Source organism: Triticum urartu, chromosome 1, assembly GCF_003073215.2.
Source record: "Triticum urartu cultivar G1812 chromosome 1, Tu2.1, whole genome shotgun sequence".
NCBI lineage: Eukaryota > Viridiplantae > Streptophyta > Magnoliopsida > Poales > Poaceae > Triticum > Triticum urartu.
The window spans coordinates 408,304,404-408,320,035 of record NC_053022.1 but is presented as its reverse complement, the minus strand read 5'-3'; positions in this window follow the sequence as shown (position 1 = coordinate 408,320,035).

The following is a 15,632-nucleotide window of genomic DNA, read 5'->3' as shown; positions in this document are numbered from 1 at the left end:
GGACGCAGCGGATCTGCGTGCGGGCCGAGGCCCGGTAGTGGCCATCCATCTATCTATATATCCATCAATATAACCATCCATCCATTTCAAATTCTACCAACTAAAAATTTCCATTACTAAAATTTCTAATCAAAGACCTAAAATTTCCTATTCTATTCAAAACACCTAAAATAGTCTAAAATTTCTATTAAAAAACCTGTCGAAGAACGGAGACAAGAACGGAGACCTAAAATTTCCTATTCTATTCAAAACACCTATTCTATTCTACAATTACTATTCTAAAATCTACATTTAAATTACCTACATTCTACAAGAACGGAGACAAGGGAGGGAGGAAGGAGGGGTAGGAAGGAGGGAGGGAGGAGGGGGAGGAAGGAGGGAGGAGGCGAGATGGAGGAGGGAGGGAGGGAGGAGGGGGAGGAAGGAGGCAGGAGGCGAGAAGGGGGAGGGACAGAGGATGGGGAGAAAGGAGGGAGGAGGCGGGAAGGAGGGGGGAGGGAGGAGGAGTAGAAGGGAGGAGGAGGATGGGGCCGCGGGAGGGAGGAGGATCAGGATGCCGGAGGGAGGAGGAGGATGGGTCCGCCGGAGGGAGGGGGAAGGCGAAGAGGGAGGGAGCTAGTTACCTAGAGGGCGCTGGTGGGCGCCGGCGGCGACGACGCGCGACGGTTTGCCTGAGTGAGAATGCGAGTGGAGAGGAAGGGGCGCGCATGGGTGGATAATGTACACGTAGTAGTAGCACTAGAAGGAAAATAGCGCTACTGCTAAGGTACATAGCAGTAGCGCTTATGTGAAGAAAGCGATACTGCTATGATCATTAGAAGTAGCATTTCTAGTAGTAGCGCCTTTTAGTGGAAAGCGCTACTGCTAAGGTAATTAGCAGCGCTTTTTAGGAATAAGCGCTACTAGTATACCTAGCCTACCTGGAACGGTCTGGCAATTATAATAGTAGCGTGTTTTGCATCCACAGCGCTACTGCTAATTGATTAGTAGCAGCGCCTGAGGGAGACCTATATTAGGGGGTCTCCGGACAGCCGGACTATATCATTTGGCCGGACTGTTGGGCTATGAAGATACGAGATTGAAGACTTCGTCCCGTGTCCGGATGGGACTCAACTTGTCGTGGAAGGCAAGCTAGGCAATACGGATATGTATATCTCCTTTGTAACCGACCTTGTGTAACCCTAGCCCCTTCCGGTGTCTATATAAACCGGAGGGTTTTAGTCCGTAGGACAACATACAATCATACCATAGGCTAGCTTCTATGGTTTAGCCTCTTTTACGTAGGGTTTTACCTCCATCAAGAGGGCCCGAACCTGGGCAAAACATCGTGTCCCCTGCCTCCTGTTACCATCCTCCTTAGACACATAGTTCGGGACCCCCTACCCGAGATCCGCCGGTTTTGACACCGACATTGGTGCTTTCATTGAGAGTTCCTCTGTGTCATCATCATTAGGCTTGATGGCTCCTTCGATCATCGATAGCGATGCAGTCCAGGGTGAGACTTTTCTCCCTAGACAGATCCTTGTATTCGGCGGCTTCACACTGCGGGCCAACTAGCTTGTCCATCTAGAGCAGATCGAGAGTTATGCCCCTGGCCACCAGGTCAGGTTTGGAAGCTTGAACTACACTGCCGACATCCGCAGAGACTTGATCTTCGACGGGTTCGAGCCCCTGCCGAGTGCTCCGCACGGTCACGTTGAGCATGATTTAGCTCTGCCATCAGACAGTGTTCAGGAGACCGCACCGGCAACCGCTCCGACCCTCAATTCAGAGCCAATTGCGCCATCCATGGACAGGTGGATAGACCCCGCCACGGAGGCCATATTCTCAGCTGTGATCGAGCCAAATATCGACCTTCCCGTTCACGGGAGTCCTGACGCCGAACTACCGGATTCTTCCCCGACCACGGACTCCGAGCCGCCTGCGCCCGTGCCTATCGAATCCAACTCGGCGCCGATCATGGAGTTCACCTCCGCGGATATCTTTCAGCACTCGCCCTTCGGCGACATACTGAACTCATTAAGGTCTCTCTCCCTGTCAGCACAGTCCAGGCCGAACTAAGTTCGGCAGGGTTGGGATGCGGATGACGAAGAAATTCGCTGCCCACCCACCACCCACTTAGTAGCCACTGTCGATGATTTGACCGACATGCTCGACTTCGACTCCGAATACATCGACGGTATGGACGACGATGCAGGAGACGAACAGGCACCACTGCCCACAGGGCACTGGACGCCCACTTCATCATATGATGTATAAATGGTGGACACACCCAAATAAAACGACGACGAGGAACGGAAGGATGGAGCGAAGGGTTGTTCCCTCGAGAAGCAGTCAAATCGGCGGTGTAAGCACCGCTCCAAATCCCGCTTCGGCAGAAATAGCAGTCATATAGACCTAGCAATAGAGCAGGGTGAACCATTGCCCGACCATGGCAACACGGAGAATCAAAACGAACAACCCGACCCCATCGAAGATAACAGTCCAGACGGTATCACACCGGACAGGCACCGGAAGCAACAGAATGCCCATCAAAGGCTGGTTGCCACTGCGAGGAGTCTGAAAAAGCAGAAGCAAAGGCTCAGGGCTGCACAAGACACACTCAGAATCAGATGGAGTGAAGTGCTCAACACTGCAGCGAAGTACAGCGGCAATCGCCACACCAAGAGCTACCCGAAGCGAAAGCTGCTACCTGAATTCGATGAGGAGGCCTTAGATCCCCCGCAATAAAAAAACAAAACAGTCATCCAGTCGGATAGATGACCTCGTGGCCAACATAGAACGGCAGACGCCGCCGCACATAAGCCGGTACACGATCCATGTGAGGACTCGCCTCAAAAGTACGGCGCAACCAGATCCATCTACAGGCCACGCAAGCGCGCTCCAGCACGCAATGCAACACAAGAAACATCCCAATACCACGGTACAGCCAAATACAGGGGTGCCGCACACCCCCTATGTTTCACCGATGAGGTGCTGGACCATGAATTTCCAGAGGGATTCAAACCCGTAAACATAGAGGCATACGATGGAACGACAGACCCTGGGGTCTGGATTGAGAACTACATCCTCCGTATCCATATGGCTCGAGGAGATGACCTCCACGCCATCAAGTACTTGCCCCACAAGCTCAAAGGGCCAGCTCGGCACTGGCTTAAAAGCTTCCCCGAAAACTCCATTGGAAGCTGGGAAGATCTAGAAGACACCTTTCGGGCAAATTTTCAAGGGACCTATGTCCAACCACCGGACGCAGACGATTTAAGTCATATAACTCAACAGCCTGGAGAGTCAGCCCGAAAGCTTTGGAACAGGTTCCTCACTAAAAAGAACCAAATAGTCGACTGTCTGGACGCCGAAGCCTTAGCAGCTTTCAAGCACAGCGTTCGAGACGAATGGCTTGCCAGACACCTCGGCCAAGAAAATCCGAGAACAATAGCAGCATTAACAAGCCTCATGACCCGCTTTTGCGCGGGCGAGGACAACTGGTTAGCCCTATGCCGTACCAGCGACCCAAGTACATCCGAAGTCAGGGACGGAAACGGGAAATCACGACGCAACAAAAACAAGCGCCGGAATAAAGAAGACAGCCCAAAGAGCACATCGGTAAACGCCAGATTCAAAAGCTCTCGGCCAGGTCAGCAAAAGCTGCCCCCAAAGGCAACAAAGACGAACTGTCCAGCCTAAACAAGATTCTGGACCAGATATGTCAGATCCATAGCACCCCCGATAAACCTGCAAATCATACCCATAGAGAATGTTGGGTCTTCAAGCAGTCCGGCAAGCTCAACGCTGAACACAAGGGGCAGGATACACCAAGCGAAGACGAGGACGAGCCTTGCAAGCAAAGCACTGGGGAACGAAAGAAATTCCCACCAGAAGTTAAAACAGTAAATGTGTTACACGTGACAAAGGGGAGAAGCAAAGCGGCACCCCTAGTGACACATGTCCCAGGGCCTATCACAGCGGAGTTCTGCCACTGATCGTCCCAACCGATCACCTTAGACCATCAGGATTACTCGGCAAGTATCCGGCATGCAGGATGGGCTGCCTTGGTGTTAGACCCGATAATTGACGGATACCACTTCACACGAGTCCTGATGGACAGTGGCAGCAGTTTAAACCTGATATATCAGGACACAGTCTGCAAAATGGGGATAGACCCAACAAAAATTAGCCGTAGTAATACTACCTTTAAAGGAGTAACGCCAGTCCTAGAGGCCCATTGCACGGGCTCCCTGCTACTAGAGGTTATATTCGGCTTTCCCGATAACTTCCGTAGCGAAAATTTAACGTTCCACATCGCTTCGTTCCAAAGTGGCTATCAAGCACTACTCGGACGTGAATCTTTCGCTCGCTTTAACGCAATACCGCATTACGCTTCCCGCATGCTTAAGATGCCCGGTCCACGTGGCATTATTACAGTAAATGGAAATATTGAGCGCTCCTTGCATGCGGAAGACCGTGCGGCTGCCTTGGCAGCCGCACACTAAACGGCCTCACCAACTAAAGCATCTGACAGGTCGTTAAGACTACGGACATGATTGGACGAGTCCGGTACTGCTATATGTAATTGATACAGGTTTGATGGCTATACCCCTATTACAATACAAGGGGCTCAACGCGCGCACACAAGTGACAATCAGGCTCAACTTTACTCATATTGTTTATTTAGTATAACTTACCTTTTGCACGGCAACTTTTCAATTAAGTTCCTCTCTTTTTCAGATGGCCATCGTGCTACACCCGTCCAGAATACGGCACAACAAAGACACAGGCGCAGACGTGCAGCAGGGACCCGTTCCATGGATTCTTTTTAGATTAAGACCCTGCGTAAACCTTTTTTACTGTTTCTTGTTGATACACATCCCTCGGATTCTCAGTACATTTGAGAAGGATGCCGACGTATTGGCATGTGGCCACATTAGAATATTGCACGTACCTAGACACCAGGGGCTTATTACAAAGGGCACTATTTAGGCCCAGTTTACACCATAAAGACCGAATACCTCAGGGAGTGTTCGGCGTCGCGAGTTTGGCCTGATATGCATCAACTCCGAATCATGTCTTTGGTCAAATGTTGGGTTTGCCCAGCTCCTATGTTTTGCTGAATTACGTTCCGCTCTATTGGCTAAGGCGGCACCAGGAGAACTACTGCGATTGTGCCCTGGTTCATCGGGATGAGCACCTCAGTAGAGAAAGCCGAAAACTGACTGTCATGATATAGCGTGAGACTGGTCAACCACTCGATGACCTATCAAAATCTTCGGGATTCCTCCGCCTTAACGAAGGGCCGTTTCCCGGCCAGGCATGTACCCACCCCGAATTCGAATGAGTGCGGAGCCACCAGGGGCTATATAGTAGCCCCACTGTCAAACTCCTCTGGCTAAGTGAAACTGTTAAAGCATTATAGTCTGGTTGCCTAGTTCGCTGCGCTATCACCTCCTTAATGGACCAAGACGTTGGATCAAGTGTGAACATGCGTGTTCTACGAACACCCCCGCATTATATGCGAGGGGGCTGAAGCCGACGACTGCAATATTTCAGGTTATATACATATATACATAAACGGCCGCACAGGAGGCATCATAATACTTTCGGGCAAAAGTATAAATACAGCCTTGATAAACTTAATAAAACATTGTTTTTACAATGGGAATACATGTCACTCAAACATAATATTCTTCAAGCACTGGGCCTCTATCGAACGAGTGCCTTCAAGAACTTCTTCAAAATAGTGCTAGGCAGCCACTCGGCCTATGGCCAAACCCTGCGCCGCAACAGTGGTGGCATCCATCTCCGCCCAGTATGTTTTGACACGGGCAAGGGCCATCCGCGAGCCTTCTATGCACGCCGACCTCTTCATCGCATTAATGTGCAGCACCGCACCAAGGAACTACTGCACCAAACTAAAATAGATGTTCGGCTTTGGCCTTTCTGGCCACCGATGATCCACAACAGACCTCATGGCGAGTCCGGACAATCTATTCAGCTCGGCCCATTCGGCAAGCCGATCAGTCAATGGAAGCGGACGCTCTGGAACGTTAAATTGTGACCAGAATGGCTTGTCCACTTCACGATCTGTTTGATCTCGGAAGTATTCGGCCGCATCGACAGCACTCGCCGCCAAGTCCAGATATGCGTCCGCCGAACTCCACAGGCGGTCCAGAGGGGCATACCGAGGATCTCCAAACTTCCTCCGCAGCATAAAGGGTTTCCTAGCCGCGATATCCCCGGCTTGACCCAGCTCCTCCTTTTTCACTCTCATCGTATAGCGGGTGTCTTTGGTCGCCATCGTGGCCTTTTCCAGGTCCGTCGCCTTCGCCCAGTTTTCTTCTTCAAGAAGCTGGCAACGGTCGGCAGTATCTTTTAACTTTACAACCATCTTGGCCATTTTCTCTTTTCTCTCGCAATGTGCATCCTGTTCGGACCTTAACTCTTCGGCCGCTTGCAAAGCAGCCGCATTGCTACTCCTTGCTTACTCCTTGGCTCGGGCAAGCTCCGCCCGAAGGGTCTCCACGGTGGCCGCTCCATCTGCAGTCACAACATATTAAACATACTGGCATCATGCTGCTCTTTTTATGTGACGATCACCAGAAAGGCCACTCACCCAGTGCCTTGTCAAGCCGCTTGTTGACAAGCACGATGTCGGCATTTGCCGCATCCAGCTACCGCTTTAGTACGGCATACCCATCAGTCCGGCTAGCCACCGAAGTTTCCACCACCTGCATATAAAGGTAGTCTGGTTATTACTTGGGACTATGATCCTCTGTTTGCCGCCGTTTTCAATGACAACCAGAGTCTCAGGGGCTACTATCTACACAATGCACATCTAAAAATGTGCGGTACTTTCAAAAATGTACATTATTTCACGTACCTCAAAACCCATCAGTAGACTCATAAAGGCTTCATGCAGCCCGCTTTCGGCGGACGAAATCCTTTCAATCACCGTGCCCATCAATATGAGGTGCTCCTCTGAGATAGCCGCTTTCTCCAGCAGATCCCTCCGTACGTCCGAATGCACACCAGACAGTGCCGGACTCTTTTGACTGTTCTCTTTGAGAGCCGGATACTGAGGACTCTGGGTGGCCATAGGATTACCTTCTGGCCTTGCAGGATCAGGAGAAGCCCTCCGCGACGACACCTCAGGGTCGCCCGCTTTGTAAGGCAGTGTGGCAGGTGGAGGCGTTTCACTCTCCATCATCTCCGGAAGAAGATCCCCCAAAGACGAGCTCAGCTGAGAAGGGCTAAGATATGAACTGCAAGATAAATGCGTCGATTATATTCCTCAAAAATAGAGAAAGATATTTTCGTTATTAAATACCCTTTTACTTACAGCTCGGTAGAGGGCTGATCCTCGCACGGACATTGTGCGGCAAGAGTACCCTCCGAGGCAGGTCCCTCTAGCGGAGATTTCTTCTCCTGTTTGGAAACCTTAGTTTCCGGATCTTCAGAGGTAGACCTCTTCCTTCCCCAGGGAGAGAGAATGTCAAATTCTTCCCCTTGGTTATCCTCCCTCGCGGAGGCACTCATTCCCTCGATTGGAATAGGTAGCGATGGAGGCCCGCTTTCGCCCTCTTTATTCCCCCCTTCATCTTCCTTTGAGGGCACTAGATAAGGTGCCGGCTCGAGCATCTTTTCCAGCACCGGATTGTCCAAGCCTTCAGGAAGGGGGGCTGAACACCGGATCATCTTCGCCTTTGTTATCCAGTCCTCGTCAAAGAACGATTCTTCAGAATGATGTCATGATAAATAAAAGGACAGTGTGTTCAGCCATGTGATTACTTACTTGGGCAGCGGTGCGGTTGCTTCTTAGACCCACGTCATCGGTAGTGTCCGGACACTCTATTTGGGGTCCTAAGAACGATTTGTACATCTCCTGATGCGTCATGCCGAGGAAATTCTGAATAGTGCGCGGTCCCTCTTGGTTGAATTCCCACATGTGGAGGGGCCAGCGTTTGCGAGGCTGGACTCGACGTACCAGCATGACTTGCATTACCATAATGTCAGGACCCCGATTCCAAGTCACATCGATCTAGCCAGTAACACCTCATATCACATTGCGGCCTCACGCATGGTATCCCCATGGGTGTCGCCTTACCGTGGCCCGGGACCGTTTGCGCCTTTTGGCTCACGTATATGATAGTGTCGCTAGCATCCATATGACAGAGAACCCGGGCCGACATGGCTAGTCGTGAACCCAAAGCGGCACAGACCTATGGAGAAAGGCATACATGAATCACATCGAGCATGTCGGACATCAGCGTGTGAATCCGGGCTGTAGCACTGGGCTAACAGGACTCCGGGGAACCCGGGCTATAGCAGGCTAGACAGGACTCCGGAAGTCACCACATGACATTTCCCCGAAGGGATAGACATAGGAACGAAGTGAAACACATGCCGGCCAGTCAAGTGTCCTGAGCAGTAGTGCTGGGCTAGCAGGACTCCGGTGAACCGGGCTGTAGCGAACTACTATGGCTCAAGGAGCACTAGACTACATTTCCCCATAAGAGAGGCTGCCAAGGATAAACAACTAGATTGTTGGATCCCACATATACCAAGCATTTCAATCATATACACAATATGCTCGATATGTGCAAATACAACATGGCATCACAACAAAACTCTACAACTCAAGTACTTCATTTAAAGGCTCCAGAGAGCCATACATAACATGTTCATATAGGTAGGGGTCACATGACCTGACACTCAAGTCATACAAGCATACAAGCACATGCGGAAGCAAATAGTCTAAGTACAGACACTAGAAAGCAAGAAGGCTTCTCGAAGCCTGTCTATCTACATAGGGCCCTCCATGGCCAGGATCACCACCTAGGTGGCAAGTCACTCATCGACGTCGAGATCTACATAAAACCCATCGGAGGGGACGGTGTTGTCGTCTGAAAACAGTAATTAAGCAAACATGAGTACAAAGGTACTCAGCAAGTCTTACATCAGAACCTACTATACATGCTCATTCTCAAGAAGGTGGTGGAGTTATTGTAGCAAGCCAGCTTTGACTCTTGGCTAAGCTATCCTACTGAACACCACTAGTCAAATAGTTTTCGCACACGAGTCCACTAATCACCAACACAATACTCCACCGGGGATCCTCCCTCGTCATCCTACGAGAGAGCCATCCTCGGTACTCACACTTATCTTGAGTCTTTTAGTATTAACCATTAACTTGTCTATGAACTGTATAGGCAACCAAGTAGTCCTTTACCGCGGACGCGGCTATTCGAATAGTTTTATACCCTGCAGGGGTGTACTTCGTCACACATGTTTCCACCACTTAGCGTCTGCACACGACATGTGCTCGGCAGACTTCAAGCGAAGCCGACGTGGGTGTAGACCACGACCCGACTAACCGCACCAGTCTCTAGTCCAGGTTTATCGCCTATTCAGGTTCCATTCGCAAGGAGATCCGGCCGGGGTGTCCTCAACGGCACCAAACGATGTGTGCAGGGTTCTCGAGACACCAAACGGGCGACTCGGTACACCGTGCCACGGTGTATCTACCGCATCATAGCCCACCCCTAGGGTCAGCGCTACACACGGCCGCCAACACATAACCTACAAACACCAGAAACTAGTTGCAACTCCTGGACAGAGGACGAGAGGGGTCAGTAAGTCGAGCGGGGTCATATTTCAGGGCCCAATGTGTGGTAGCAACGGAATCTTAAATAAAGGAAACAGATCTCAGATCTTATGGACGGCCTCAATGAAACAACCCACCATGTACTCCTACATGGCCTCTCGTCGATACCTTTACCAAATCATGTTCAACGCACCACTCACATTACCGTCAGAATCATTTCACTCTAGCCCATCACCCAGATGAACCAGACCTGACACAACTCTACGAATAGCAGGCATAGCAAGGTAGGAAACACAAACATGGCTCAATCAACTCCTACACATGCTAGTGGGTTTCATCTAGTTACTGTGGCAATGACAGGTCATGCAGAGGATAAGGGTTCAACTACCGCAGCACACAGCAGTTTGAAACGTTGTTGTCTTAATGCAGTAAATGAGAGCAGAGGCGAGAACATGGGATTGTATCGATATGATCAATGGGGCTGCTTGCCTGTTGGAGTGGTAGTAGGGTACTGCCCTTCATTTGGATACTCGGAGATATCCTCGGAGGCAGAACCTTCCACGAAGGACACATCACATAATCAACACATGACAATATGCAACAATATGATGCATGCTATGACATGGCAAAATGATGTGTCCTGCCTAATGCAATGTGAAACAAGTTGAAATGGGTCCATTTGAATCAAATATTCAAATGAAGGTTAAAGTTCTTATGCATAATAAGTGTATTAGCTTGTTTCACCTAAACAGCAAGGTTAAAGTGGTTTGTCATGCATGAAACCATTACAGATGGATAGATTGAGTTTTTTGATCATTTTTCATATATAATTTGTTTGATTTGGAGCTATGGTTGATTTTCTATGATTTTTAGAAGTTTTGGCTATTTTCTAGAATTTCCTATATAAAAATAAATCCAGAAAATGAATAATTGCGTCAGCACTGCGTCACTGTGACGTCGGCGAGTCAAAGGCGCCAGGGCCAGTCAAACCTGACTGGTGGGCCCTGTCTGTCAGTGTCTCAGCTAACTAACATGATTAAGTTAATACTAACTAACTGTCAGTGGGGCCTGGGCCCACATGTTAGTGACCTAAACTAACTAAAATCAGTTAGCACTAATCCTAAACTAATTAACAGGCCGGCCCCACCTGTCATGGGCTCAGGGGGGAAGTCAACTTGGGCCCACACGGTTCGGACGTGGTCAACTCACCGGCGTCTTGACACCGGCGACGACAGACGCGGCGGAGGGGCTCGAGTTTGCATCTCCAACGACCAAATCGACGGCGGAGAGCAGCTACGTGACGTGGGGAGCGGGCCGCATCGTTTGGTGGAGAAAGTGGAGCTTGGGGAGGCCGGGAACGACGCCGGCGACGACCTTGGCGGTCGCTGGAGTTCGGGCAAGGATGAACCCGAAGCTACGGGGCACGGCGAGGCGCGGGGAGTGGTGCGTTAGGCTCCTGGGAACGTGGTGAGTGTGTTGACGCGCTCGGAATCGAGCTTACGCGCCTGTGGCCACGGCGGCGACATGGCCGGTGGAGCCGAGCTCTCGGCCATGATGGCCAACGAGGTTAGAGGGCATCTCGAGTGACGTGGCTAGGGGGAGAAGAGAGAAGCTCACGGTGAGTGCAGCAGGCGTCCAAGCGGGCTCGAGGAAGCTTGGGAGGCGGCAAATCGTCGGCGACGATCTCCGGTGACCGACGAGGGGAACGACAGCGGTGGCGGCGTTGCAGCGCGTCCGAGGCCTCGTGGCTCGTCGAGGAGGTCGAGGGAGATGTTGCAGAGCTCGTGGGCACGGTGGGGTGACACGGGGACGACGGTGGCTGCGGCTACAGCGGCAAGACGACGGCAGCTGCGTCGGCCATGGCTTCGGGGGAGCGAGGGAGAGAGGCACGGGGCGAATGAGATGTGCACGGGGTCGGGGCGGCGACGTGGAGCTCACCCAGGTGTCTTGGCCTCGCGGGCGGCAAGCAGCTGACGCCTTAGCGAGCTCGTGCTCGCCGGTGTCACCTCTGTGCCTGCCTGGCAAGGGAGAAGCAGCTGGCTGGCACGGGCTAGCACAGTGCTAGGCCAGCCAGGTGGGCTGCCAGGTGGGCTGCGGCCAGGTAAGTTTCCTGCTCCTCTTTTATTTCTGTTTTTCTATTTTTCTATAAGTTTGTGGCTTTATTAAAAATACTTAGGCACTTACAAAAATCCTGAAAATAATCATAGGCTCTGTTTAGATTATTTCCAACAGCCCACACTTATTTCCAGAATTATTTGAGCATTTAAAATATTTTATAGCATTTAAATGCCCAAATTCAAATACTTATGATTTAATTCAAAAAATCCAGAATGTCCTAGAAAAGAGTGCACCATTTTTGCCAGGGGTTTTAACCCAATCCAGAAATGATGAACATTTTTTGAAGGGCATTTTGGGTTCACTGAAAATAATTTTAGTAAACCCTAGTTGTTTCTATGGGGTTCTAGGGGTTCTATCATCCCCATTTCAAGTTTCTCTAAAAGTAGACATGATGCAATACTCTAATGCATGAACCAGCTAGGGTGTGACAACTCACCCCCACTCAAAAGAATCTCGTCCCGAGATTTAGGATCCTCTGGGAAGGTGGGGTACTCGAGTCGAAGACGATCCTCCCTTTCCCAAGTGGCTTCTTTCTCAGAATGGTGTGACCATTGAACCTTGAGAAACTTGATATTATGGCGTCGAGTGGTACGCTCAGCTTGATCAAGGATACGAACGGGATATTCCCGATATGAGAGGTTATCTTGTAGATCAAGCGTTTCGTGGTCCACTCCACGGATAGGATTCGCGAAGCAATGCCTGAGTTGAGAAACATGGAAGACATCGTGAACTCTGGAATGCGAAGGTAGTTCCAATTGGTAGGCAACTTCTCCTCGTTTGGCAAGAATGCGAAAGGGTCCAATGTAACGAGGAGCCAATTTGCCTTTGATACCGAAATGATGGGTTCCCTTTAACGGAGTAACCCGAAGGTAAGCCTTCTCGCCGACTTCATAAGTCATGAGCTTATGTTTACGATCATATTGGCTCTTTTGACGAGATTTGGCTGTTTTCAATTTCTCACGAATAACGCGAACCTGCTCTTCTGCTTCCTGAATCATATCCGGGCCAAAGAGTTGTCTTTCCCCAGTTTCTGACCTGTTAAGAGGCGTTCGGCATTTTCGTCCATAGAGAACTTCGAAAGGAGCTTTGCCCAAGCTAGCTTGATAACTATTGTTATAAGCAAACTCCGTGAATGCAAGGCATTTCTCCCAACCCATTCCGAATGAGATGACAGAAGCTCAGAGCATATCTTCCAAAATTTGATTGACTCGCTCTACTTGACCACTTGATTGAGGATGGAAGGCGGTGCTAAAAGAGAGACGAGTTCCCATAGCATTTTGGAATCTTTCCCAAAATCGAGAGGTGAAGAGACTCCCACAGTCTGAGTTAATTTCCAATGGGACACCATGAAGACACACCATTCGGGAGATGTATAAATCAGCTAGCTGGCTAGTGGTGATACTCTCACGAACAGGTAGGAAATGGGCTACTTTGGAAGGACGGTCGATCACGACGAAGATGGCATTATTCCCTCTCTTGGTCCTGGGAAACCCAGTGATGAAATCCATACTGATTTTATCCCATTTCCACTCAGGAATAGCGAAAGGTTGAAGGGTGCCAGTAGGCCGTTGGTGCTCTGCTTTAACACAACGACAGACGTCGCAACTAGCAATGTATTGAGAAATTTCTCTCTTCATCCTAGTCCACCAAAACCTCTGGCGTAGGTCTTGATACATTTTAGTACTACCGGGATGAATGGTGAGAGGGGATTCATGAGCTTCCTTATGAATCAACTGGCGTAAATGTTGTTTCTTGGGAACCACCAAGAGGTTCTCAAAGAAGACAACACCTCGCTCATCCATGGAAAAACATTTAGCAACTCCGCTAGCGATGTTTTCCTTAATCCGGGATATGCCCTTATCACGCTTCTGGGTAGCTATGATTTGATCCGTAAGGTTAGGATTCGCCACCAGGGTGGATAGGAATCCTCGAGGAACAATGTGAAGATTAAGCTTATGAAATTCCTCATGGAGAAGTGGTTGACTTTGTTGTAACATCAGGTTGTTACAATAAGATTTACGACATAGCGCATCAGCCATGACATTGGCCTTGCTCGGGGTGTAATTTATTCCTAAGTCGTAATCCGAGATCAACTCAACCCAAAGTCGTTGCCTGAGATTCAAATCCGGTTCGGTGAAGATATATTTCAAACTTTGGTGATCGGTGAAGATCTCGCAACGATTACTAAGAAGGTAATGTCGCCAAGTTTTGAGTGCATGGACTACAGCTGCAAGCTCTAGATCATGTGTGGGATAGTTTTCCTCATGTGGGTGTAATTGCCATGAGGCATAGGCAATTACCTGACGATCTTGCATGAGTATGCAACCTAGTCCTTGTCGCGAGGCGTCGCAATAGATAATAAAGTCCTAGGAAAAATCTGGTGGTACCAGTACGGGAGCAGATGTCAGGCGTCTTTTCAATTCCTAAAAGCCGAACTCGCACTGTGGGGTCCACTCGAGCTTTTTATCTTTCTTGAGGAGCTCAGTTAGAGGTTTAGTAACCTTGGAGAAATTCTCGACGAAGCGGCGGTAGTAGCTCGCTAAGCCAAGGAAGCTCCGAACTTGCTTGACCGTCTCAGGTGGAGTCCAATCAAGGACGGCTTGAACTCGCTCGGGATTGACAGCAATACCCTTACCAGAGATTACATGGCCTATATAGGTCACTTCTGGAAACCAAAATTCACACTTGGAGAATTTGGCATAAAGGCGATGCTTTCGAAGTTTCATCAATACTAGCCTTAGATGTTCGGCATGTTCCTCTTCATTCTTGGAGTAGATGAGTATGTCATCGAGGTATACTACGACGAATTTATCCAAATACTCCATGAAGACCGAGTTCATTAACCTAGAGAAGGTGGCTGGGGCATTGGTTAAACCGAAGGACATAATGGTGTACTCGTATTGGCCATAACGAGTAACAAAGGCCGTCTTGGGAATGTCCCCGTTTCTGATTTTGATTTGATGGTAGCCCAACCTCAAATCGATCTTGGAAAAGACTGAGGATCCAGCGAGCTGGTCATACAGATCGTTGATCCTGGGAAGCGGATACTTGTTCTTGATGGTGACCAAGTTGACACGTCGGTAATCTACAACCATCCGATCCGTTCCATCCTTCTTCTTGACGAAGAGGACGGGGCAAGCCCAAGGAGAGGAACTAGGACGGATGAAACCCTTTTTCAAGGACTCATCGAGTTGGTTCTTAAGCACGGCTAGTTCTAAGGGTGCCATCTTATAGGGTCTTCTAGAAATTGGAACGGTTCCTGGAACAAGGTCTATCACAAACTCGACATCCCTGTCAGGTGGAACACCTGGCAGTTCTTCTGGAAAGACATCCGAAAAGTCCCGGACTACCGGAATATCTTCAAGGTCTAGAAGGGGGTTGGCATTTAGGGAGTAAAGCTGGCGCTTGGCCACTCGAGTTAAGACATTGACTGTCTTGCCCGATGGGTGAGTAAGTTGAACGGCTCTAGTGGCACAATCAATCTTAGCGTAATGAGCTGACATCCAGTCCATACCCAAGATGATGTTTATGTCCGAGGACTTGAGAGCTATTAAGGATGCAAGGAAGACAAGTCTATCGACCAGAATTTCGTTCCCATGGCTTACTCTAGAAGTTTGCCATTTGGAACCTGGAGTTTGAATTACCATGGAAGTGGGCATGTCACAGAATGTCGTGTTATGCAATCGAGCATAGTTCTCGGATATGAATGAATGAGATGCTCCAGTATCGATAAGAACAGATGCCGGATGGCAATTAACAAGGAGCGTACCAAGGACGACGTTAGGATCCTCATGAGCCTCCTCAGCTGAGACATAGTTGACATGACCACGTGCAGTGGTGACCGGCTTGTCTTAGAATGTCTTTCCCGCTGGCTTACCATGGCCAACGGACTTTCCAGACTGATTGGGGTTGTTGT